The sequence below is a fragment of the Syngnathus typhle genome, linkage group LG1 (assembly GCF_033458585.1).
Source record: "Syngnathus typhle isolate RoL2023-S1 ecotype Sweden linkage group LG1, RoL_Styp_1.0, whole genome shotgun sequence".
Taxonomy (NCBI): Eukaryota; Metazoa; Chordata; class Actinopteri; order Syngnathiformes; family Syngnathidae; genus Syngnathus; species Syngnathus typhle.
Window position 1 is genome coordinate 21,573,318 of NC_083738.1, and position 27,943 is coordinate 21,601,260.

Genomic DNA, 27,943 nt, shown 5'->3' on the forward strand with positions numbered 1-27,943 from the left:
TGAATTAAAGTGCAGGCCAGTGAATTTTCTGGGCATTCCCTCTCCGGTTCTCCTCTGGTGTGTCTCCGTCGTACTTGTGAATTTAAACTGACAGCCCCTGTGGAAGAGTTGGGAGACTTCCCTAGCCATCTGTCTTAGAAGAGCCCCCCTACACACACACACAGCCGCAACCCCCGCTACCCCCTTTCCCGCCCTGCACGCATCCCTCATTCCCACACTGGGCCTTTGTCAGCAGTTCCTGTCCGCGGTCTAGGCGTGGCGTGCGCGGAGGCCGGGGCGACCGTGGGCGCTTTCAGAGGCACCTGCACATGGGACAAAGGGCCAAGGGTGCTGAGGCTGAAGACAGATTGATGCTTTGTGCGCTGGGCCTGAAGAGAGAGCGAGCAAGGGAGAGAGTGGGTTGTGGAGGGGCGGGAGGGGTAGTTAGCTGAGAAGTTTTCTGGGAGAGGATTTTGAGGGGTACGGAGGGGTGAAGGAGGTGGTGGGGGTTGGTCCGTCACTCCAGTCTGTGTGAGTCCGAGCTTTTCGCATGCACCCGGAGAGATTGACAGCCTTTGTGGGCCGCATCCCACGCACAATGGTCATGCTTTAATGGGCGGTAAAGCTAAGAGAAGAGCTTTTGGGGAAGTTTTTTTTTTTTTTCGGGTTTGGTGGGGGGGGGGGGGGGGGGGGCGTTTCTCGCTGGCCGCCACGGCAGTGTGGGGAGACACCGGGGGACAGGGGGCCCGTAAGGCTTTACTGCTTTGCTTGGCGAGGAGCAATTCATGGGCATTCAGTCCGAGGCTCGTTATTCACTGAATGCGTCCAGTGGAGGAATGCAGCAGCATCAATTAGAATGTGTTTGTAGATAGCAACGCCGGGAAGAAAATCTCTTTCTCTCCTTTTGCTGGCAGGACAACACGGTGCGACTATAGGAGGTGTCAGAGCCACAAAGCCTTTTTTGTGGCGCTCTCTCCATTACATTACCAGTGCAATATGTAAGGTGGGGACTCTTTTGATTGAAATTAAGTGGAAAAAAAACACTAAATCCTATTTTTATTCAAGCGAGATAATGGCGTTATACTCCATAAAGGTCTTTAACTACTTAGCTTAAAATCGCCTCCCTTTTCACTCCAGCCCAGTGTCTTACCCTCATTGGGGGCATTATATTTATTCAATGGCGGAGGGTCAAAGACAGTCTGTTAAACAGAGTTGCTTGTCGCCTTAACTGCCGCATCACTTCTAATTGTGTATCGGTGGGTCAGCGGTTTGTGGAGGTGTCCCCCTGGAAGAAAAGAGGAGCGGATATGAATTTAAACAGTATCTTGTAAGGCATTGTCTGGAGTGGGCTCGGGCCACCACTTCAGCCTCAGAGGGTCTTTCAGAAGGAGACTATTTTGTCTTTCTTTGACGACAACGCTGAACACGGCCGTATAAAAGGAGAGGAAAATACTTTGGTGGCGATCGCATGTCCAGGTTGACACTCTATTCAGTTTTTTTCAATGTAGAAGAGGCTAGCCGCATTGGACCTCCTTACTAATTGGGCTGTGTCTGTTTTGTTAAATCACACAGCATCATTTATGAATTTGAAAAATATGAACGTATAATGCTTCAAAACATTTATACAATACCAGGCAACAACATATGATGGTCAATTATCTGTTTTATTTTGATGATCGCTCTATTAAGGTATCAGAAAGTCCATTTTAACATCATTATTATTATTTCCTTTAAAAATAATTATATACTATATATTATAATACTATAATGAAATTTTCAACCTGTTGGTTAGAAGGATGATTTGGAGTAGATGTCATTAATAGTTGTGCCTGGTAGTGTAGTCACCACTTTTAAAGAGACAGACTCAGAAAAGTCGACACACCCCTGTTGAAAAGTGATTTGGTGATATCAAAAATGTCTTATTTTACAGCTATTGTGATCTCATTGGGGGGCAAAAAATATAGAGCATATCTTTTCAAAGGGGGAGAAAAACAAGTGTGCTTACTCTTATAAGTGTGGCTGTGTTCTGAACTAATCAATAAAATTCAAACTTATATTCATATTGGGACTCAGCCTACACCTGCCACCATTTCAAGTGCCTCTGTTTCATCCCAAATAAAGTTGGGTAGCTCTCAAAGGCTTTCCCTGATTTTTTTCTTTTATTCTCATAGAAGCTTGCATGTTTTATTGCCAATAGCGACTTTGCTCTATATGTAAGTGCAATATTTTTTTTAGAGTTACAAAGATATAGTTCCAACAATTTTTCCACAAAACAAATGTCACGCTCCGCATGGTTTTTAATTTTTTTTCTATCTTCAAGGGCGCAGGTTTGCATCCATTTCATCCCCAATTTCCTTGCTTTTAACACAAGATGATACAGATGGCATTCGTGCTGCAGCGTGATGCAATTGGATTTTTTTTTCTTCACGCGGAAGATTTAATGAGAATTAACTGGCAGGAACCTTCTCGTAGAAAGGTGTAGATTTCAATATGGGCAATTACGCGCCATTTCTAGCCAAATGTGCCGAATTTGCATGCTGTGAAAAGGGCGAGCCACAGTCGCACAAGTGCATGAAAAGTGCACTAAATTGGGGCAAACATCACGACGTGGGGAAAGGCATCTCCGCCGTAATTGATTGTGCGATTGTAGGGGGGGGGGGGCTCGTAACGCAGGCGGCAATTAAAGGCGCTTCTTCTGCGCCTCAAAGAATTGGCAGGTTATTATGCGGGCCAAGTGTCAGCACATTGACAAGGGGTGGCATCATTTGCAGCAAAATGTGCTCAAATATCGACAGATGTCTTCTTCATACATGGCTGTCAATTGGACTGCGAGAGGAAGGATAGATGGGTGGATAGATGGCCTCCTCTAAGAGACAGCGCTTCCTGCCCCAAGTACCGAGAGGGCACGAGAGGAAGAGGCTGAGAGGGAGGGGAAGGGAGGTGGGGGGGGGGGGGGACTTCCCTGAAACACCAGTTGATGGTCTTCTCGCACAAAGGCTGGAGTGACGCAGTCTGCGCTGCCGCAGAACAGCCTGCTCTCTGTCTGGATTCGACCCTGCCGCCGCGCACAAAGGGGAGCTCGAGTAAACGGTCCATGAATGTTGATTAATTGATGCCATTTTTTCGCAGCGTGCCATGGAGATTGAGAGGGGGTTGCGTCGCCCCGGAGAGAGCTTGCGAGCTTTCCATCCAAATGTTATACGAGTGTAGGGATGCCAAAAGTAGGCCCCGCTCACACTCTCTACCTAAGATTTTTTTTTTTGGGGTCCATTCTGTTAATTAAGGGCCTTATTGTAAGGTATCGGGTACTTGTAGAAGCCTCTGATACCAGCAACTGATACTGAAAACAAAAAGCCTGACGTTGAATTAGTGCTCCTTAGTATTTAGTTGGTGCTAGATTTGGCACATCAGCAAATCACCATGAGTGCCATTGGGATAAATGAAAATGTCAAAATGACTAAAGTTACTATAAATTACTAAAACTGATTGGCCAGAACAGGAAGATATTTTTTCACAATTATCCGTCTTAGTGTTCATTCATTCATATTTCTTGTATAAAAAAAATAAAATCGTAATATTGATATGATCAAACTTCCCCAAAAAAGAAGCGGAACCAAGCAAACATGTTTGCGTTGGCTTGCGTTTCTTGAAGCCCTAATCCCCTCAGCTTCAATCCGTGTGAGCGTTTGCCAGTAAACAAAGTTCTAAGAGCCGGGTCTCGCTGGCATCCTTTGCCTCCCGACGGCGCTCAGGTGGCCAAGTTTCCCACGATGGGACTTGAGGGGTACAGGTGTCCCTGGAAAATGAGGGTGGCCCGGGGCGAGAAGGGGCGAAGCGCTGGCCCGTAGCCCACCTCAATGGAGGGATCCCAGGGCCCGGCTCAATAGGCCGGGTTCCACTTGATGGGGAGAGAAAGGAGCGTTTTAGCCACTGCCCAGCAGGAAAGATCTGGTTGTGGGAGACCTCTTTCAGGACTCAGTGTTTGTCTGAAGGCTGTCACAGCAGATGAGTACTCAGCAAACAGCGTGAACAAGGATTTGAACCAGAAAACCAACAGAGCCTTGACAATATTGTGATTGGGCCTTGTCTCCTTAGAGGGGGCTGAAAGCTGAATTGAGAGCAGGAACAAGTGTGCATTCAGAGCGGGGGCCGACTCGCCTTTGGGACGTGTTTTATGGTTTTGAGGACTGTATGTGGCGGATAAAGCAAAGTCATGTTAATCTGCTCCGCTTTTCTTTCACCTGAAAGACGCCCACCACAAAGACGCGCAAAGTCAGACGTGAATGAGACCTCTGCGCTCTCCTGACCCAAGACGGACGACATCTTGTAAAGTTCTTTAAGTGGCACAAAGACGTCACAAAGAGCTTGTTTATATTGACCAAAAAAAACTCGACTAATGAAACCAATTTGGGCGCTATATTCAGGATGGGTGGACTTATTCGCGTTGCCTCAGATGTTGGATGCCGGCACTTGAGTTTGAGTTGTCAGCCAGTCAACAGGAATGCATTCCTAATTCTTCACTGATCCGTATCAAATGTTCCAATTTAGTTAGCGTTCCTAAAAGGTTGCAAACGGTTGCAAACACTTTTTCTTGTCGTGTTGACGTCTATTAAAAGTGTTGGCGATTATCTGCCGAGCGTCCTTGTTACCGTTTGAACAAAGCGTTACGAAAATCAACATTCAGGCTGTGCGCAGATCCTCGCAAACCTTCCTCGCTCAGTGTGATACACACTAACCTCGACGGTCAACTGAGCCACTGTCCCCAACTCCGCAATTAATCAAACAATAATTGAGCCATGTGTTTTTGGAAAACTGCCAGGATGACGTTAACAATGTCATTGAGTTTGAAGGAAAGAACATTCCTGATTGAAAATGAATTTAGAGAGCGAGATGTGCGAGATTTATTAGTGAAAAATGTGGAAGGAGCTTGAATGTTAACGAAAGATGTGGAATCATTTTGGTGAAAAATAATTTTAACCACTAATACACCTTAGGCTTTGAACATGGCTTGTAGAGTTATGACGATAAAATAAAATCGAAGGGATCAATCACAGATTTTGCTTCAATTCAATGGACAATTTTTTTCTTCGCCTTTTGGGGTCGGTATAGTACAGACATCTTGATATAAAAAGAAACTGCATTAATACCAGACGGTCTTTACAGAGGATAAAGAATATGTGTGACTGTAAAGATTGTTTTATGCTAACGATCTTAAAAGTTGTTTTGTATACATTTGTAGCCGCAGATATTCAATATCATAACGAATATGCAAACTTCAATTTGTCCATTTAAATTTTTTGTTGTCGTTTTCATGCATTTCATTTTTTAATACTTAAATGATACTTCATCTTTTTATGCGTGATTCACCAAAACAAATAATCAGTCAGATTTTGGAGTTTAAAAAATAATTAACAATAGTTTTTCATAACAGTTAAGAATGTTGAAATATTTTTAAAAATGGCTCTGGCATCCGGGTGACAAAGAGAAAGGATTGCAAGTAGGGCAAATTTTTCTAATGCTAAACCTCAGACTTATTATCCTACACAGATGTAGTTGAACATTAAATTTAGGTTGCATGCATATTACAAAGAGTTTTGCAGGTAACACCTGAAACCTTTATCGCTTACGATAAAATGTATTACATTTAAATGTATTTTTTTCCCCATTTTTCTACATTTTCACACTTTTGTGACTGAAATTGTTTGCATATGGGCCTGCGAAAGCAACAGGTGGAAAACAAACAGAACTGGAAGTGCAAAGAAAGCAGATTACAGCGAAAGCAAACTGATTATGCACCCGGGTTTTTGTTTCCGCTCTGACTCGGTACACATTTACGAAGCTATTTACCCGTGTGTTGGTGAGGGAGAAGCTCGCACAAAGAGCAATGTGGTCTCTCTGAGGAGTTGGGCTAACTTTGAAAGCTTGTGAAGAGAGGGGGTGGGGGGTGTTGAGGGGACAAGTGATGGAATGGGCCGGGAAGGACTGTGACTTCTCCATTGAGAGCGCGGGGGCACGCTGGATTAGCTTGATTTGCCTGTGAATGGGCTCCGTCCATTCTTCTTGTTAGGGAGCTGTCACATCGAATTGAGAAAGTGAAAACCTCCTTTTATCAACCTTTTCCAAGTGAAACTGAACGGGCAATCAATAACTGAATTCAGCCTCGGAGGGGCAAAGTCAAGCAGAATGATATGGGCCGGTTATAAAACGACTGTTTGTCAAATTGTTAATAGGGGGGGAAAAAAGCAGATAAACTGATGTATTTTTTTATGGTCGCTGCGGATGCTGTTGGCTCTAACACAAAATTGGAATTAAGAATTAAATAAGACCCTAAAAGCAAAAAAAAAAAAAAATTTAGACCATTTAGATCAGTATGCATATTGTTTTAGGCTACGATATTAGTGGCATTACAAGTAGTGAATTGTAGTCATACAGATTTAATTGCAGTATTGCTGCAATAGAAATTAGAGTTTAAAATGGCTTGTGCATTTCCACTATTTTTCCTTTTTAATGTCTACTTTATGGATTTTGAATTATAACTACATATTTACGACACGATGATGATGCTCATTTTGCAAAGAGCTCACTAAAAGCCCAGCAAACAATCTGGGCTGGCTCCCCTTTTTTTTTCTGGGTCGAACAACACCATATTGTTTTGGAGTTTCATTATATTGACCTTATTGTGTCTTTGTGCTTGTACTGACACCATGATAATGCCTGAATACAGAGGGAATTATGCTCCGTATAAATAGATCCCATCGTGGAGGATCGCTTCAATTATCCCACTACACATTGACAACATGCGCGGGATAAAACACCCCAAAGCTTTAGTCCAAACTGCTCTCAAGGCGCTCTTCAAACATTGTTCGGGCTTTTGTCAGCGGGCCGCAGGAACATCACGGCCATCAATGGAAATAAAGAAAAGAAATACAACTCAGCTGATACATTAACTGCTTTTACACAATGCATTTTAAAACCATTAGATATATTTGTTTTTGCAATCTACGCTCCGATTCTTTAAAGTGTTATTTCTGGAATTTGACTTCCTTCCACACACTCACCCAAAAAAAAATAAATAATGCACTTAACTGATGGGACGTGGCTGCACATTCAAATCATTCATCAACAAAATTTCCTTTCTGTTTTCACGCCGCGTGGAGAAAATGAGTCGGATCATTTGGCCTCATCAATCAGACGGGTAATTGATGTCCGGAGTGTTACACACTTAATTGAGCACCTTGATTGTTGCCTGTCATCATTTCCATCATATTCTGATACATTACCGCACATTAAAGCAATCCATTTCATCGCCTTACGCGACCATTCCTTTCCTTATTAGTAGCTATTTTAAAACTGCGATAAAATAAACTGTAAAAGTGCTTTTAATTCTGCGGAACTGTCACCCATCCATCTGGTGTGCGAAGATAACGTGCTATGAAAAATTACAACTCCTGTGAACGGCAATTATTCACTTGTTCCACCGATTTTTCATATCTTAAGAGATTTATTTTGAATGTGTTTGGTGTAAAGTAGATGTGAAACACTACTTATCTGCCGTAATACCAGGACTGACCTGTGAGAGGCAGGATGGTGTCACAAGCCATTCAGAGAGAATAATAGGAGAAGAAGAAATACAAAAAAGCTTGCAGGTCTGTCTCGCAATGACAATTCATTTGCAAACTCTTCTGACTAATAATTTTCAAACGTAAATATTGACCGGGTTTAACATTATCAACCGATTGACTATTTCTGATTGTTGGCTCTTCAGAGGACTCAAATCTTCCAAAATTACACACTTTGCTTCACGGGATTATCACCCAAGGCCAATCTTTAACGTATCCGCTAATCAGGTCTTTGTAAAAGGGAAGTAAAATATCAAAATCCACCTGATTATTGTTTTACGTGTACCCCACTTTATCCGTCAAAAATCCATCCATTCATTCACTGGTTTAAACACTTGAAGCTCCCCAGGCCAGGAAAGAGGTTGCAGGGGTCACAAGCTTTAATACGGACACTCTCATCTCTCTTTTGGCAGCAAAGGTGTAAGGTAGCAGTCGCATGAGTGTGTGTGGGGGGGTTTTTTCAGGGGCTGTGGGGTCGGGTGGTCCTTAATTGAGTTACTAGATGACTGCCGTTTTCCACATTCTTGCCCTGAGCTAACGAGAGGGGTTAAAAAGGAAAAAGGAAAACGCTCCCGGTTCCGACTCCTGAGTGCAGCTGCGAGGCAATTATTATCAAGCATGCACGCATTTGTGTACAAACAATCCCACAGCTGCTGCCATTCACTCTGTGTGTGTCTTTGTGTGTGTGTGCGTGTGTGTGTGAGCACACGTTCACCCGAAGGCTCGTCTCCAACACCTTAGGAGGTGTCAGAGTTGAAAAGGAGCTGTGACGCATCGCACGCCGATGGCCTACCTGGATTGGTGGCGGCGGTAGCGTGTTACATGTGGACAAGCCTTATCAGCTTATACATCCGATTCATCGGCACCCGTCCTTGCTGAGTTAAAAATTTGACTTTTAACTCAGTTCTGATGGACATCGTTCACTCATGCTACATAGAAAGAATATGCTCGGGCCAACTTTTTAGAGTAAATGTTTGTCTATGGGGATGGGGGCGCTGTGCGGACTGGTACCAGGTGGCCTGCACATCTTTGGACCGGTTGGTGACTACACATTTTTTATTAATATTATAATGTTGTCCATTTGAGAGAAAATAAGTTTGCAATGTTACAAGATGAAATTTGATAATGTGACAGCTGCTTTACAAAAAAGAATCTTACAAAAAAACAAACGCCATAAATGTAAGTCGTTCTGACGTGAAAATTAAGCATGGTTGCTTAAGTCATATTTGAACATTTTCAGAAGACAAGGAAAACACAGTGTTCTTGGTAACAGTACAATGAAAGTGACTTGAGCAATTATGCCATGAGGCTAACGATTAAAACATGTGAACTGAACTACTTTATTTTCGTAAAATTAGACTTTCTACTCTGTAGAAGACACATTTAAAATCTATATTCCTGGAGTAATAAATCTACCTTGCAGTGAAAAAACATGAGGTGAGCAGTTTGTGAGTCCACTGGAAGAAGTGGCTTCATTTCGAGCAACCCACCTTTTTCCCCCCACTTCTGCAGATTCTAAAGAATGAAAACACCATTATCAAACATGTCTATTTTCTAGATTTGGTGTAAAAATAAACCTTTGAACAAAATATCCTCTGGTCTTGAAAATGTCAAAATGCTCTGAACCGGCTGGCAGTGAGCGTATTTTGAATATACGCTACAGTTCGCGGACCCCCGAACCCTAGTTTGAGAACCTCTGAACTCTGTAAGTGGTCCAGCGAGAGTGAGTCCTTGTGAGCCCAGCGTGACTTGCGAAGGTCCGCTGAAGGATGACTTTATGACACAGAGGGGACAGTTTCAGGGCCAGAAAAGAAGGTGGTGGAGGCGGCGGAGAGGAGGACGGGGGTGGGTGGACTGTCAGCCATGAGTGGGGGAGCCAGCGGGAGGCCAGCTTGGCCCCTAGGATGCTTCGTCACCACGGCAAAGCCCCGGAATGCGCCGGCACACAATGAGCTCCCGGGGCTCAGAGGGCACTCCGATTTGATAACCACATTAAAGTCCCGGCAACATCTGCTGGGGTGCGGGAGAAAGGCCTAGTGGCGGGCTTTAACCCCCCGAAACTGGGATCATTAACCCTCAGCCCTGTGAGAGAAGGGGGACAACAGCTCTCTTATTTGTCAGCCGCCCCGCACAGGCCTGCGGGGGCTAATATTTTACTAAAAACAGCGTGAGAAGAGAAGCGACCGTGGGCACCATGGAGAGGCCTCCTTCACACTTTACATATGGGCATTAGCGCCAAGCCGCAGTGTTAAATACATGCGGAAACCCGCAACGTAAACATTTGCATTGGCGCTCCCCGGGATTTAAAAAGATACAGTGAGATCACATTTTGAGGGATGCCGTCATTTAACAGATTTTTTTTTTTTTTTACTGGCGAGCAAACTTTTGAAATACAAATTAACACTAATGTAGTGATGTACTTGTAGATAGTGAACTTTTTTATTTTCTAATGGCACTTCTATTTGATCCACAATTAAACATGAAAAAAAGACAATTACAACTTGTTCAATTTAAACAACCACATAACATTGACTAAGGAATGCTCGCTAGCTTTAAGCTAACACACAAGGCAAAACACCATAGCCAGGCTGATAAAACAAACATCACTCTTACAAGCCTTTTTTATTATTATCTAATTCAATTCACTTGATTAAAAGAACATCTACTTGAGTTTTCTTGTTTGTTTGTATTTTTAATTTTCCTTACCATCTTGGGCGTTAAGATCAGGGGATGTCTTTAATATTTGAAACGTTTCTGTGTTTTGGGGCGATATAAATAAACAACTTGATATGATGTGTCAACCAATCAGCTGCTTCCAGCCAATCTTGTCTTGAGTTTTTTTACTTGAATGATTTTTGCCTCCTTACTTTTCTGTGTTTGAATCCTCCATCAACACCAAAAAGACAGGTTCCCTCATTATATTTGACTTTCCTTTATGACTGATAATTTCATTTAACTTATTTAACTTTTTCTCACTCATATGCTGGGAGAACGATCAAATGGTTCTACCCTCTAACGGTGCCAAGTCTCAAACTGCCAAATACGGTTACAGCGTAGACAAAAAGGAAATTACCTTTTGCACGCACAGGCGTTGTATGGTGGTTGTGTTCTCCTCTGAGTTGTTAATGCGCAATGAAGGATGGAGATATAACAGGTGTCCCGTCACAAAGGGACACGTTTCAGGCTTCCAGGATGTTCTGGTGCATCATGGGTCAGCGCCAAGCCTCATCCACCTCCACAGGTTTCAAAGCGGAGCCCACCTCACAGTAATGAATAATTAGGGAAACAAAGGCCGACAGGGGGTGAGTGGCTAAGGCAGGAGGTTGGGATGAAGGAGAGGATGTGGAGGGCCTAATGCGCCTACAACAGATGCGGCAAGGAGATGAGGTTTTTTTTTTTTGGCCTTCCCTTCAACCCCCCCCCCCCTGACCATGCGTCATAGAAAACATCATCCAAAATGTATTCCCTGGAGATGAGGGCCTGCAGGAGGTGCCCCCCGATGCACAAGGTCCTCAAGTGCCTCCGCACAAGTAATCCCATTCACTGCAGCTCATTACATGGGCAATTAAGTGCTGGGGTGGAGGTGGGTGGCAGGGTGAGGTGGGCCGGGGCGGGGGGGGGGGGGCACAGCTAAGGAGTGTGTGTGGGGTAGCGGGGTCGCTCAGGCCTATCAATTAGCAGCAATGGGAAGTAACCACATTCAAAAAGTTACTGTACTTAAGTAGATTTTGAAGTAATTCTGTGTGCAAATTATAATGTTGAAAATGTAGAATGTGTGTATGCCAGGCGTGACGTGGCAAAATATTACCCATCCATGGCCTTACTAAGAATTTTCGAAAAGTAACGGTTCCACAACTACTTTTTATGAGTGGCTGACGGCTGATAAACACTGTTGCAGTCAATTGCAAAAAAAGTGTTTGAAGCAAAAGGGTGACCTGCAAATACCTATATTGTGTTTTCGAATAGAACTTCTCTGTATTTATAGTAGTTTGATATGTGCCTGTGGCTAGAAAGCAAAGTGTGAAGAGTCTCTGTCACTGAAATGCAGTCACTGAATTGCGTAATCGTTCATTGACAACAGACTGTAAAAATGTGCTTTATCTTTATAATCCCTCGTTCATTCTCTCTTGGTTGACCATTATTCCATTATTCTAGGTTCATAAAAACAAAATCCAGTATACTGTGTATGGAGCCTTAAAATCTGAGTCAACTGTTTGGAATTTGGTGAGGGCTGACCTTACATTTGTACTTTAGATTTTTTTTACGTCATTATGTCCCATTTTACTTTTGTAAATACGCTTATCGATTTTTTTCCACAACCTTCTTGTACTGTATTTTCTGCCACCTCTGTCACGTTACGTATCGAAATCCTCATTGATCCAATTCCGCCCCGCCCGCTCTCCAGCAGTTTGCCAAACCGCCACCCACCCACCCATCCACAGCACCCCACACATACACTCACACACACACTCCCGGTTCCTTCACCTGGGCCGGGTCTCCATGGACACCTGCCTCCCCTTAATGAAGATCCATGGCTTCATTTCCATTTCTGGAGTCATATCAGAGACGAGCGAGCACAAAACAGGCCTGTTTCGGAGGAGGCCCGGAGAGCCGGATAGAATGACACGGCTAAGTGCTCTGGCAGAGCGGGGCAGCTGCGGAACCTGAAAAATAGGATTTGATCGTGGGCTTCTGAAGTGGGGGGCTCGGATGGAGAGGACTTGATGTTTGGATTGGTCACAATGGCGGCCATGTGCTAGCTCGCTAGCTCCTTGCCACTAATGAGGCTTTCTGCGAGAACGTTGGAGGATACCTCACGTGCGCGCACGCACACACACACATGCACACAGTCAGGCGGGCAGGCCGCACTCCTGCCCTCTTATGCCATCTCTTCACCACATTGTACAGCCTGCACAATGTGGCACTCTCACGCACGCCAGCGCAGATGTTCACACAGCCACGAGCTTCTCAAACTCCTTGGGTTCCGCTCAAACAAGGATGCCCTCTTAATTCAAACGGACAATGAATTACATGACCATGTGTACCACCAACCAAAATTCTATATTGAGTTCCATTTTTGAAACGTGACCCGCAAACACAAACTTGATTGTGAAATAACCTAACCCTATCCTAAATAACCCTAACCCCCAACCGTTTGTGTCCAGTCAACTTTGTGTGCAGGTGGAGTGTGTGTGTGTGTGTGTGTGTGCGTGCATGTCTTTCAATACAGTGGTCGAGACTATGCTTGTTAACACGTTCTAGCTCACTGACTCTTCTCAGTCCCACCCTGGGGGGAGGTAAAGTTTGTGCGCGCTGTGTGTCTGCTAAACTAGGTGATGAAGAGGAGCAGGAAGAGCAGGAAAAACAAACACGGTGACGCCTCAAAAGTATCTTGTGACCGACCTGAAATGAACTTTTTCCTCACTTTTTTCACATTTACAAATAATAAGGATTTAAAAAGACGTGGCAGGTCCGCCTCTCAGTTCAGAGTTTGCATGTTCTCCCGTGCCTGCATGGGTTTCCTATGAGTTTCCTCACACTTCCCAAAACATGCATGGTAGGTCGATTGAGCACTCTAAATTTGGCTGTGAGTGTGGGTGAGAATGGTCATTCGTCTCTGTGTGACCTGTGATTGGCTGACGACCAGGTCAGGGTGTCCACCTTAACCCAAAGTCTGCTGATATAGGCTCCAGCAAGCCACGCTCAAAATGGTTCAGCAAAAGGATGGATGGAAACTCAAAGTAGCTGACCTGCGTGCACGCAGGGGCGGGGCTTGATGCTGGTTTGGGGTTCGGGGGTGAGGTGAAGGTGGGTGGAGAGGTTCAACTAGGTGCGCACGGTGTCATTTTGCGGGCCCCTCTGCACTCACCTGGAACCGAGCACTTCCCCTCCCCGACTCTTATCAGTTCCCAGAGGAAATACCTGCTCCAGGTAAACACGACCCTTTGACCTCCGTCGGCCATCCGCTCTCAACACGTCTTGACCCGGAAACCGCCTCTTTCCCGAGCCGAGGATTAGCTCTACCCCGCATCTCCACACTGCGATCGGTGGAAGACCGTCACAAAATTGAGTCTGGGTTTGAATTCTTCCCTCTTCATCTCCCTTCTCCTCTTCATCCCTCTGTCTCCAATGTAATCTTATCAGGTGTAACGAAATATCTGCTCCTATCCAGCAAGGGGTCTCCGGGCCTGTTTGCGTTGTCCCGCTGAGTAATTTATTTGCGGGCACGCAGTATAAGCAACACCACAATCATCTTCATATTTTTGGAAATATGAAGTTTTTGAAGTGATTACGTTCAAGAATGATTGTTATGAAAATTGATTTTTAATGACTTTGAACGTAATTAATAATGGACTGCAACACTTGATTTAATTTTAATGGCTTGTGATGTAAAAAAATGACTTGATCGTGTAAAAAATGACTCAATCATGACAGGCCAGACGCCCCTTCCTCCTTTTTATACACTTGCATTAAATGCACAGCCGCATTGTGAATAGTCACTAGTGTATGAGAGTCGGTTTTAAAACCCTAAAACTAATCTGAAACCCTAAAGTGACACCATTTTTTTTAAACCAGGCAAATTAAATCCTAATTTGGAAGTCAAAACATAGGCTTCATCTGGAAACCCTCTTTGAAAACTTTCAGCCTGACTTAAAACCCTAACCCGATTGAAAATCCTCCACCAGACTTCATTTGAAACAACATTTGAAACCCTCATTTGAAAACCTAATCCGACCCCCAAATGTCCCCCTTCGGATTTGTAATTGCAATGTGATGTGACGTGCGTTGGGGCCGCCAGTGTGCCAGTCTCCCAGGGGACATCTATTCTTGAAAGAGGCAACAAGCCATCACAGGTCTGCCTACAAAAAGCGAGGAGATCCGGCCTGTCTGTCCCTCAATTCCACCATAGGGTCAGGGTTTGTCTTCACCCCTTGGGGGCACATCCAAGCACAATTCCACACCCCACTTCCTCGAATCGTCACCTGAGCTGTCCGTGCAATTTTAAAAAATATATATTTTAGTATTTGTGGATTTGTATTTGAGTACCCTTGGCATGGATTATCAAATTCCAAAACCAAAATTTAAAAACAGTGGTGAAGAGTTTTCAGGTCAGATTCAAATGTTCTGCCAATTTGAGCAGTTCTCAGGTGTTTTCTCCCCAGTTGAGGATCTTGGAAACACAATGCTGCTTCACTTTGTTTGCTCGCAGAAACCCTCGATAATTCTTGCACCCGACAGGCGGGTATTCGGTTTCCCGCCACGACAGTGATGTACGTGAATCCCGAAGCTACTCTTGGAACTCTGGTGGACTTTGGCACTGGGAGTGGTGATTTCCGACCGATAACCCGCCACCGCCCCGCCCCGCCCCGCCACTCTCTACGGCACTGCGGGGGGAAACCAGAGAGGATGAGCGAGACATCCTGTGTAAGGCACCTGAGTGAACGCCTCATCGGCCTGAAACAAAGACACCATCTTGGAAAAAAATAAAAAATCACCCCGTCGGGGATTATTGGAATACATGCGATTGCCATGTGATGGATTTGGATAATCCTGACCTCCTGGTGATAACTTCATTGAAAAAGTCTACACACCCATCTTCAAATGGGAGTATTTTTGTGATATAAAAAGTGAGATTAAAACGAGTAATATCTTTTTCCATCTATTATCTGTTCAATACAATTGAGGAAAAAGATTTTGGGGGGGGGATTTCTTTTTTTTTTTCTCGTAGAAGTCTGGATACAGTATGTTTTGCTAACGCTGACTGCTTTTCTGTACTGTTCACAACCTTCCATCATGCATTTCAGCTCAAAGAAAACTGACGTTTCAAATGCAATTTTTACGTAGTATATTATCATTATTGTATTTGCATTGAATTAAATTAAAAATCCTCAAAATACAAAAAAGGATCCAGGGATATTTATGGTCACTTATTTTTTCCAGATGTCTGTATTGAACTATTTACCCCCAAGTATCCGTACTTAGTATGAAATCAGTGCCTCTTTAATTAAACCTAAAGAGGTGGATTGTGACTTCCTTCATCAGAGCAGAATGCTTTCATGGAAAACGTAAAATTATGTGGATGACTCCAAACATTTAGTCTCGTACAAATTAACGCGATCGCCTTTATCAAATGTCACATTCCCTATTTTCCAAAAGCCCAATTTGACACTTTTGCTCTCCATCAGTGACGAGACCCCTGCCTTGGTTCTCCTCCTCCCCATCATTAGCGGCCGATAGCGCTTCATTAGAGATAAGCGGGACAATGGCCGGGGTGAAGGCCTAGATCACGCTGACGTCTTATCTCTCGCCTCATCTGCAGCCCGTGGTGTCTCTGTCAGAGGATGTTGTTTAAGACCAAGTCAAACACTCAAACATCCTGTGGCATCATCCAAGCCTACAAACACACGCACACACACACGCACACACACACACTGACATGCGCAAACACCTCTGCACAGCACTTCCTTATGGCACTTCACACTTGGCTGGTGACTGTCCACTGTAGCATTAAAATGTTTGAAGTCACAAAGCACTGGGCGGGAGTGAGTCACATAATGTCGCTGTCTGGCACAATTCTCGCATCTTTAGAACCATGACCTTTGAGTTATTGAAAGAAAAGAAAAAAAAAACAGCTATTAGCAGCTTATTCTATTTGTGTGCAGCGTATCGGCTCGATGCTGCTTCACAATGTTTCAATTTGAACTCTGGGCTCCACTCATTGACACAAGTCTACACAACCCTTTTGGGTTCACCTCCAACACTGACCTTGGTTTAAAACACTACTTTAATAATAACATAACATAACATAACATAACATAACATAACATAACATAACATAACATAACATAACATAACATAACATAACATAACATAACATAACATAACATAACATAACATAACATAACATAACATAACATAACATAACATAACATAAACATAACATAAACATAACATAAACATAACATAAACATAAACATAACAATGCTGGATTGTAAGCCTTGTTTAGAACCCTAAAGATAAAAACCCAAAACCTGACTAAGAACCATAATTTGAAACCCTAACCCAGGTTTGAAATACTAATTTGAAAGACGCACCTCAAACATAACTTTTTGTTTTCCAGGCTCACAAATCCTATTGTCATGTAAACTAATAAAAAAAAAAAAGGTCTTGTGTAAAGTTCTGGGATGAACCGTTCTTGGATCAACTTTCGCGAGCAAGTGTCTCACACACACACAAATGCACGCACGCACCGACACGCACACACACAAATGCCGTCCACGCCGTGGAGGAAGCCAAAGTGCAGGCAGGTTAATGTCGGGGAGCACTCGACAACAATGGTGCGTTATGAGGTGCTGCGGTTGTAATGAGGTCTTTGTTGGGACGTTAGTGCCCGGCCGCATCCCATCATTACTCATCCTGGGAGACCACTGGCCTGTCGGCATGGCAACTGGGACTTGACTGAGGCCACGAGCAAGACCTGAATCTCAATGGCCTGGTTGACGCACACATACAAAGAATGTGTGTGGTGGTGGATGACAAGTTTCACAAGTGAATGCTCCAGAAGCAGAGGGGGCAAAAGTACTCGGACTTTGTACAGATACCTGTACACAAGAATAAAAGTAGTGGTAAAAGTAAAAGTACTGATTTGGCTGCTTCAGCATCAAGAGTAAATGCACCAAAACTTTTTCATATTGCTATTACTTTCTTTTACATTTAAAACATTACCGACTGTGCTACCACGTGCACTGCACGTACTCTTGTCCATTTGTTAATATTTATACTTTTTTTTCATTTTATTTATCTATTTATTTATTTATTTATAATCAAATTGAAAGTCATGTTTCATTAAAACAACCAATTGGCTTTGGTCAGTTTTGCTTCATGCTAGCAACAATTCAAAATGCAATACAGAGGCTAACGAATAGCATCAACGTCACCGAATAGTGTTATAACTTTTAAAGCAAGCGATATTTGAACACGACTGGTGCAGTAGGATGTCAGTTTTCCAAGCTTATGTGCTCTACAAATGCAAAAACACACACACACACACGCGCATGCACACATGCACGCTCATCTAATGAATGTCCAGTGTAGGTATGCAGTGGTGTGAGAGTCATCATGCAGGTTGTTGGGTGCGTTGGGTCAGTACTGAGCGGTCAGCAGCTGCTGTCTGGCCGAGGTCCCACATTTCCCAGGGTGGGGTGGGTAGAGGGGTGAAGAAGGTGGGGGTGTATTAGTGGAGCAGGGGTGGCAGTGGTGGTGGCGGGGATCCGGATTGACAAGCCCGTAATAAAATCAGGCGCCCTGGATGGGTTGTGTGCGGCCCATTGTTCCCCCGGCAAGGCCCGCGGCTGCTGTTTACTTTCTCCCATATGCATTATTCAACGGCAAAGGAGCTGCGGGAGGAGTGGGGGGGGGGGGTGCTCGGGGCCCATTCAGGGATCCTCTTGCCCTTGTTTTGTTCTGCTAATTTTCAATTAAAATAAACCATCGCTGGCCACTGTCTTGGCTGAGCCAGGAAGCGGACACAGTAAGTATGAGATGGGGGGGGGGGGCACATGGATGGATGGATACATTGATAGCGAGATCGATCACCATAGTAGTAATATTGTGGGGTCTCCCTTTTTACGATGAATCCGTTTCAAGTAACAAAATACAAAGCCAATATTCCCACAGGAAAGACTGTCAATTCAATAGATCTATTTTATAAACATCAAAATATTAAGTGACAAAAAATCATGCCAGTGTGTGAATCTTTTCATTTCTTCAAAGTGATTTTATACAATAAGCTCCTATGTTTTGAAATGAAAACAGGTGCTAAGGAATTACTTGATAAAAAAAAAATGGTTGAAATCAAGTTGTAGAGCAAAAAGTATATATATCAAAAACGTTTCTATGGTCTCACTATATTGCAGATTTTCGGAATGTGCGTGGGTCTAGAACGTAACCCTGGCAATAAGCAGGGTTGACTGTACTTTGAGATTTAATTCCACAAGTTATTACTCTTGGCAGACTTTGAGGTGGCAACAGGAGGATTCCCATATGGCGGGAGAAAGTGCGAACAAATCCCCAAAGACAATGGCTGCCTGCCGTAATGACTCCCCGAGGTCATTAAAATGAGGGCAAACTAATCAATAAGGCCAGTGATGGCTACTCTCCTTTGAGGCGCCTATTTCTCACAGGAGGGGGCCCAGCTCGACTTGCGAGGTGCAGGGGACAGATGCGGCGGCGGTGCGACGGGAGCGGGAAGGGGGGACGAGTTCGGGGGCGGACGACCCGGGTTAAAGATTCACCACACATCTGTCACTCGAGACCGGGCGGCAAGCGGCGGCCTTCCCCTGCTGACAGCCTGCTGGCCGGCCCCGTCGCCGTGTCTTCTACCTGCGGCTCTGCCGGGCTTCACCATCTGCCTGCCTGGGCTTCGCCTCCACTAAACGCAACAACTGTTACGCTCTGGACACTTTATTAGGAACACCTGCAAGGCTGAAAATAAAGCTTTCAAGACTAAGGCTCTTTTATTTTTACCTTGCATGTTCATTTTAAGGAATTGTTTTTAATCATTAAATGCAAAACAATGTTAATCACATTTTAGTTTGTCTTAATGTATCCGAGGTGTCGGACGTTTTTACAGCGGTCCACATTTCCTACAAATGTTTAGTCACTTTCTCATATCATTACAACCAACAATTTGATGGATAATTAGTTTTGAACTCAGAAGTCAAGAATAGTCAAGTTTATCCAATTATTGTTGAAGTTACAGAACAATCAAATGCTTGCAATATCGCAACATTTTAATTGATTACACTGGAATATGTGAAACTTTGGCACAGATTTCAGCAAGCATTTTGAAAGGTGAACTGCTTGATATGCTTTTGCGGGTCACATAAAATGACGTGGGCCGGTATGGCCCCCAGGTCTCGGGTTTGACACCGGTGATTTACTATATTGTTTCTGCTATAGTTATGTTTATGTCGTCAACAGTTTTGTTTTAAATTCATTTTATTCAGAAACACCCCATCCCATGAGGGGTGCTTCCTTCGGGTGTTTCTGGGTCTTCTCTGGAAAAATTACAAAATGTGAGCTTCTCTTTTTTTTCCACACATCTTTGTTCTGCATCTTTATTGTACTATACTGTTAAAGCCTAATCAAAAATAAAATAACTTGAGCTGCGGCGTTGTGCGGCGGACGCGTCCCGTTAGCGTCGGTGCCTGCTGAGTGTCGGCGTGAATGCGTTGGAGGGCCTCTTGGCTCGGCTGGACACACTCGCCCCCCCACCCCCGCTGGGTGCAGGTGAGCCCTCAATGCGGCCTTCAGCACCTGCCCTCTTTGTTTCCTTCTGGATGCTTTTATGGCGTGGGGGGGGGGGGGTCGTGAAGGGTTCTGGAGGACGTGCGGACGGGAGGCAGGGGGGGGGGGTGGATCCATCTGTGTGTATGTGTGTGCCGTCATTGCCCTCGTAAAAGCAGAGTAAGGTCCACTAAAGTTGCCTGGTTGTTGTGACGAAGCACCCCCCGCACATCTGCGATCACGTGGTTGCACAAGTGTACACACCCTCATTAAACTGACATTGGGTCGGTGATTAGAGTAAAGCATACACCTGCCATATATCTCAAAATTTTCTAGTGTTTTTTTTCCTGACATTTTTGTAGTCACATATCACATATGATTGGAAAACAAGAAGAAAATTTATCAGGGAGGTCACCAAGAGGCTACTCGGACTTGCATTGTTGAATAAACATACATTCACAAACGGCCATTAAAAATGAGTTTGTGTTGTGTTGGCAAACGAGACGTTGAGACGATGAGGCACTTTGACGTTGGCGGCAGGTCAGCGGCGGCCTCAAAATAAGCCGCACATATCAATGTTTAATTCATATGATTTTCCTGGATATGAAATGTGGCTGATAAGACTCAAGCAAATTAATCCGATGAAAGGAAGAGCATAAGCAGAGATTGGCTCTTTGAGTGGGAGCATCTTAGAAACCAATTACCGGACAAGAAATAGATCATTATTATTTTTTTTTTTTTGTGAGTTAGGTTGCAGATGGAGGAGGAGGAGGGCAAATGTGCTTGCTAAAGGGGAGTGGGGGGGGGAGGTTCTAGATTGAGGAGTGAGGGCACACTAAAGACATAATCATCTCAGCTCAACTTTTTTCTATCCAACTTTCAGATTTTAATTTGCCATCTGTGAAGTGGTACCTAATTTACTTTCGCTTCGTCCCCTCAATGCTCCATTGTCGGCGGCGCTTGGATTCAGAGCTTCCTCTCTTAGCTCACCTCGGCGTGAAATTGGTTTAATGAAGCTGAAAGGTATGGCGCTCTCACAACACTGTGGATTCCAGTGACACTGCTTGATCCACACATACACACACACACGCACACACACACACCACTGAGATGAAAATTTATAACGCAGCCCACAAAAGATCCCTATCACACACATGCATATTCAGTGGGCGAACCCACACCGATCGGTTTGAGGCACATCAAATCAGCCGACATGCTCTCTGCCACTATTTCGTGGAATATTATTAAAAGGAATCATAGATTTGCTCACTTAAACTTGCATAGGTTTTACTATAAGTTAGTGGAACCATGTGACCTCTCGCAACCAATCAACAGAAAAGGTCATGAGAAAGTTTAGTATAGTGTTTAAAAAAAAAGTATTTTGGTGAATATCATCTTGTACTACCCTCGTGTTAAAATGTTTGGGGCTAATTTTTTTTTTTTTTAAATAACATGCAACAAATCAGAAATACAATTAAGCCATCATTAATGTGGTAAAATCAAATACAAAAGAAAAGACAATTACTCATCCTACCTTAGATTTGGACCAATCGTGCTTTCGATGTATCATCACATAAATCTAAAATCCTCAAATAATTCTGATTTTCTATTCACAGAAATGGATCTGTGTTTTTTATGTCTTGTCTTCCTGTGTCACGTCCATGGCTTGTCTGCTAGTTTGGTTCATCTTCACCTGTTCTCATTAACCCTGCTCCTTTTGTTAACCAATCAGCTCCTTCCAGCTACTTGTGTCATGTCCGGGTGTGACTTGTCTCATCGATTTATTTGTATTTAGTTCCCAAATTGGTTTCAGTATTTGTCGATTTATTGTTGATGTGTCACAAAGCTGAAGTCGTCATTGTTTATTGTTATTGTATATCCTTCATTTGTGCGTGTTTGGCTTCTTTTGTATTTCACTAATATTTTGTTACATGATTTTTCGACTTTTTGAATTCAGTCTTAAAGACTGTGCTATTTAACTTGAATGTCGATTACATTCAATTAGACACATTGTATGTAATTTCATACCTCAAATTATGTAGTATATCGTGCCTACACATATAAAAATCCTTTAAGGAAATATTCATGTTATTGATTTAGAATTTCTGGCAATAAGAGCTTTTATTTTTAGGGTCATGTTTCAAACTATTAAAGTGACAGTGACATTAATCACATTTCAACTTGCTGTGTGCGTGTGTGTGCGTGTGTGTGTGTGTGTATTTTAGCACCTCTCCCAATCTCTCCCTGTGAAAGGCGTTCTCCTGTTACCTGTCCCGCTGGGTGCGGCTTCTAATTGGAACAGGCAGGAAGTCCTGTGGGATTATTTTGTGTATACGTTCCATTAATATGATCTCCTCATGGTCATATCACTTACTTCTTCTTGTCCCCGTTTTAGGACAATCCCGTGGAAATGCATCTGTAACCCAATATTGTGATCTGGGCCAAACGTTATTGGTTGGAGGCTGAGTCTGGAGCTGGTTTGACCCGAACAAAGACGGAAGTAGGCTAACGGAACTGTGTTGAAACTCTACAAAATGTCACAGTTGTGCGTTATTGCCAACTTTTCTGTTAAATACACTACACGGTACATATACATCAAAATAATGTATTTAAAGCAAGAATTAATTAAAGGGTGGTACACGCATTCCAAAATTCGGGTAGGGTGAGCACCTCCATTCCCAATTTATCAAAATAAATGAAATGGGTGGAAGAAGATGGATGGATGGATGGATGGATGGATGGATGGATGGATGGATGGAGATTATCTAATGACCCTAAAAGATGATCATGTGTTGTGACATGTTCAGAGATTTTGAGTAAGGCTCCACCTTACACCCCTGTGTGTGGCCCTCCCCATTGTGAGGATCATTTCAGATGTTAAAAAATCGTAACAAGTCTACTGATCGCCGGCGACTGAACCGATGAGCAAACCGGAGGAGCCACTGCAGCATGCACAGGATCAAACAGGCGGGTCGTGCTATGATTCACCTAAACGTCCGAGCCAAAGTGATTCAACCCGCCCGTCAGCAGCACATTCTCGCCGTGTGCACGTCGCGGCACGTGTTTGTTTTGGCTTGTTTCCCCCATTCCTGCAGCGCCATCATTACCAGAATTCTGTGTAATTAGATCATCAACACACGGCTAACACGAGTTAAGGCAGCACTCATGGGAAAGTGTGAGAGGCATGTTCACTTGACTTGCACATATTCCCCCTTTGAGCCACTAGTAGGGGCTGGTGAACAGATGACACCACTCCTTCCCTTGCAGGCTTGGATTTAAAAAAAAAAAAAAAAAAAGTTGTTTGCCCAGTGCAAGGAACCAACAGTGATTTTTGTGGAAAGGTTTGTTTAAAGACACAGGTTAAGACACCACAAGGCAGGTAGACAAACAAGCAATGAGGGCCTGGGTGTTAAGTTACACACAAGTACACTGAGAGAATGATTAGTCTGACTTTGTACACACATTTTTCTTCTCCCACACAAAAGAGTTTGGTTTTTCAATTCAAGTCAAGTCAAGTCAAGTTTATTTGTATAGCCCTAAATCACAAGCAGTCTCAAAGGGCTTCACATAGACAGAAATTGACAATTATTCTCAAAGCATCCCCTGATCTTAAGCTCCCAAAAGGGCAAGGAAAAACTTAAAAACCCCTAGCAGGGGGAAAATGAGAAACCTTGAGAAGGGACCACAGATGGAAGGATCCCCCTTTCAGGATCACCAGGTTGAAATGGATGCAGAGAGGGCACAAATGATACAACATGAAAATCAATTAAATAAAAAGTGGATGTCCATGTCACAGCAGAGGGCTGCCGAAAGGAGCCCTCAATTGTCCTGGCAGTGCTCTTCGAGGAGGTTGAGCTGCAGTTCCCCTATCCTGAATTGGCCACGAGAATCCAGATAGCCGCTGTCAGCATGGGTACCACCTAACCACCTCCCCGGCCGGGGAGGGGGGAGGGAGGGGGTGGAGAGGGAGAGAAAACAAACTCCAGCCGAATCGGCCACTACAGGTTAGTTAAAGGCCATGTCATAGAAATGTGTCTTTAAACGTGTCTTAAATGTTTCTACTGAGGTAGCAGTCCTAATATCCATTGGTAGGGCATTCCAAAGCTCTGGAGCCCGAATAGAAAATGCTCTAGAGCCTGCAGACATTTTCTTAGCCCTCGGTGTCGCTAAAAGGGTAGCGTTTTGCGAACGAAGGTTACGAGACGGAACATAAGGAACAACTAGGTCGACGAGATATGAAGGCGCTAAGCCATGCAGCGATTTATAGGTTAATAGAAGAACCTTGAAGTCACATCTTAAATGGACCGGAAGCCAATGTAAGTTGGCTAGTATCGGGGTAATGTGATCAAATTTTCTTGTCCGAGAGAGCAGCCTTGCAGCGGCATTTTGTACTAACTGTAGACTTTTGATGCGGGACTTAGGAAGACCCGAAAATAGTACATTACAGTAGTCCAGGCGCGACGTGACGAACGCATGTATAATAGTTTCCGCATCACCGGTCGAAAGGATCGGACGAATCTTTGCAATATTACGAAGGTGAAAAAACGCAATTCTGGTTATATTCTTAATGTGCTTTTGAAAGGAGAGAGTTTGGTCAAATATTACCCCGAGATTAGTTACAGTATCGCTTTGAGTGATAGTACGGTTATCTATAGTTATAGCGGTTTCCTTGAATAAGTGTTGATAACGAGCTGGACCAATTATCAACATCTCAGTTTTATCTGGGTTAAGACGAAGGAAGTTGAGAGACATCCATTGCTTGATCTCCGCAAGGCACTTCTCAAGATTACAACAATCCCGCGGATCTGTCATCGATAACGGCATATATAATTGGGTGTCATCCGCATAGCATTGAAAACTAATATTATATTTACGTATTATGTCCCCAAGCGGAATCATATAAATATTAAAAAGAATTGGTCCGAGAACCGATCCCTGTGGGACACCACATGTAACATTATAGAGCTCCGAGGACGCATTGCCATGGACCACTCGGTGCGTCCTGTTTGATAGATAGGAATGGAACCAGCCTAGTGCTGACCCTGAAATACCAACACAACTTTTAAGACGCCCTAATAAAATATCGAAGTCTACAGTGTCGAAGGCAGCACTAAGATCGAGTAGTAACAGTACAGACGAAATGTTTGAATCCATAGCTACGAGGAGATCATTAGTCACTTTCGCAAGTGCTGTCTCAGTGGAATGATTAGCTCTAAAACCAGACTGAAAAGTGTCGTATCGATTATTGGCGACCATGTAATCAATAAGCTGCTGCGCTACTACTTTTTCAAGAAGTTTTGCTATGAATGGGAGGTTTGAAACTGGCCTATAATTACTGAGACAGTCCGGGTCAAGATTTGGTCGCTTAAGTAACGGTTTAATGATAGCGGTTTTAAAGGCTGTTGGCACTATCCCAGAGGAGACAGACAGATTGATTATATTTAAGACGGACGGTCCTAAAATTTGAAATAATTCTTTAAGTAGTTTGGCTGGAAGAGGGTCGAGTAAACATGTTGTTTGTTTAGCCGCACTAACAATTTGTGTAAGCCTTTCAAGAGACACGCTTTTAAAAGTTGAGAGGGTTGTTGCATGATCATCAGCGTTGGTAAACGGCGTGCTCGACCGAGCGATTGGAATGCTATTCTTGATCTCAATTAGTATACTGCTTTTTAAACACTTAATGTAATGGTCATTGACTATATGACTAAGAATTCAGCCTTACGCAGGAACTAAACACTTTTTATCTGTACATAAATTGAATTTATAAGATAGATTCAAAAGATGTTGTAATCTATCTATTTGTCTATCTATCTATTTGTCTATCTATCTATCTATCTATCTATCTATCTATCTATCTATCTATCTATCTATCTATCTATCTATCTATCTATCTATCTATCTATCTATCTATCTATCTATCTATCTATCTATCTATCTATCTATCTATCTATCTATCTATCTATCTATCTATCTATCTATCTATCTATCTATCTATCTATCTATCTATCTATCTATCTATCTATCTATCTATCTATCTATCTATCTATCTATCTATCTATCTATCTATCTATCTATCTATCTACCTATCTATCTACCTATCTATTTAATTTTTAATCTTCTATTACTACTACCATCCATGCATCCGTCCATCCATCCGTCTGTCCGTCCATCCATCAGTCAAATGCAATCAGTCCACACACTTATCTTCCAAAACAGCAACATGGGCCTTATCGTGAGGTCATGGAGAATTACCAGGAGAGGAAGGTCCTCCAGGAATACGGCAACGTGCCGCAAGCTAGCAGGAAAGAAGTCAAATACTACAACGCTGTGACATGCACGTAAGTGTTGTGGGAAAGCAGCAACTTTTCCCTCTTCAAAGTCTGTTAAATCAAAATCATTATAAAAAAACACAATAATAGGCTCACTGTGACGTTAATACCTCTCTGGGCGTGTCAGTCAAAAGTGAGCTTGAGCCCTTAGTGAAGGAAGGAAATGATAGATATAGGACTTGGTTAGATTGTGCAAGTGTACTGATGAAATGGCTCATCTGGATAATTCACAATTAAGGCATTTTTAAATTGTATTGCCTAATTTTTTTTATTTTAATTTATATATATAAGGCATTTTTAAGTTGTATTGCCTAATTTTATATATATAATTAGGCAATACATATATATATATACATATATGTACACACGGGCAGACGGAGACACGGATGGATGAATGGATAGATGAACGGACGGATGAGCATACAGATGGACAGATGATGTATTCTAGCAACAACAAAAGTGTTTCCTTCCACAGTGCAATGTGTCGATGATTTTGCCCGAAGTTGTCAGTAATGCGTGTGAAATGCATGTTGGATTAGTTGGACTTTGCGTTTTTGCTGTTGAAGCATGACTCTTTGACCGCACTTCTTCATGAGACACACCTGGCAACTGGCTGTTGTTGTTGTAAGGGCAAATAGTTGGTGAAGCTTCAAACAGCAGATAGGCAGCATACCAGGAAAATGACAGTACAGTACAGTACTATACTAACTTTCTGATGTGCTTGCCAATTTCTCAGTCAGAAATACAGATAGCAATTGTCACCCTTGGCACATTATAAATCTAGCGCCAAGTTTCTCAATCATTACTGAACCAAGGCACATATTTTACATTTATAAATCTTTTGACACCCCATCGTACCAAAATGTCACGGAAAAATCATAAAGGTAAATTTGGTGTAATTTTGAAAACATTTTAATGAAAATAACTGCTTGAATTCTATCTTGTTTCTCAACTATGTTGCCAAATGACTGGCTATGGTTATTATATATAACAAATATTAATCAAATCACTAAAAACATGTTTTGGTTGGTGAAAAAATTAATTATAAAAATGCTTTAGTCGGTGCTTTAATCCATCATTTTTTTGAGGTTCCTCGTCATTCATCAGTAAATGGGCATCCATCCATGATGGACTGACGGACCTTCCATCAGAACATACGGAACGTGTAACACAAGAACAGGCCTTCAAAATAAAAATAGTATAATAAGACATCACTTTGGCGTTTGACAGGATGTGTCCAAGTGAAATAATTTTTTATAATGCTGGGACTGGAAAAAATATATATATATATTAAAAAACGGAATGATTAAAACCAGGGCATACAAAAAAAAATGAAAACTGCACTGTACTTTCTTGAAATCAATTACTTTGTCTCTTCCAGTGACCATCTGAACACAGAAAAGTACGTCAAGAGTTGGATTCCAGACTTGCAAACCGTTTCTAGGTGGGTGTTCCGTGTACACTTAGTAGGCACAAAGAAATATCACGGAAGTTGGTTTCGAGGCCCGTCGAAGAGGAGGACCAACAGATACAATCAGAAATTGTGATACAGCATAAAAAACTACAAAGGACCGCAAGTGATCATTTGAGTGATCTCCTGATGTGAAACACGCTGCACCACACTCAGGTGTGACTCATCTGAAGGCAAGCGCAGCCTGAAGCACAGCACAGTCACGCACATCAAACAAAACAATCGGCGTTGTAAAGTTGTTGTTTTCGGAAGATTTC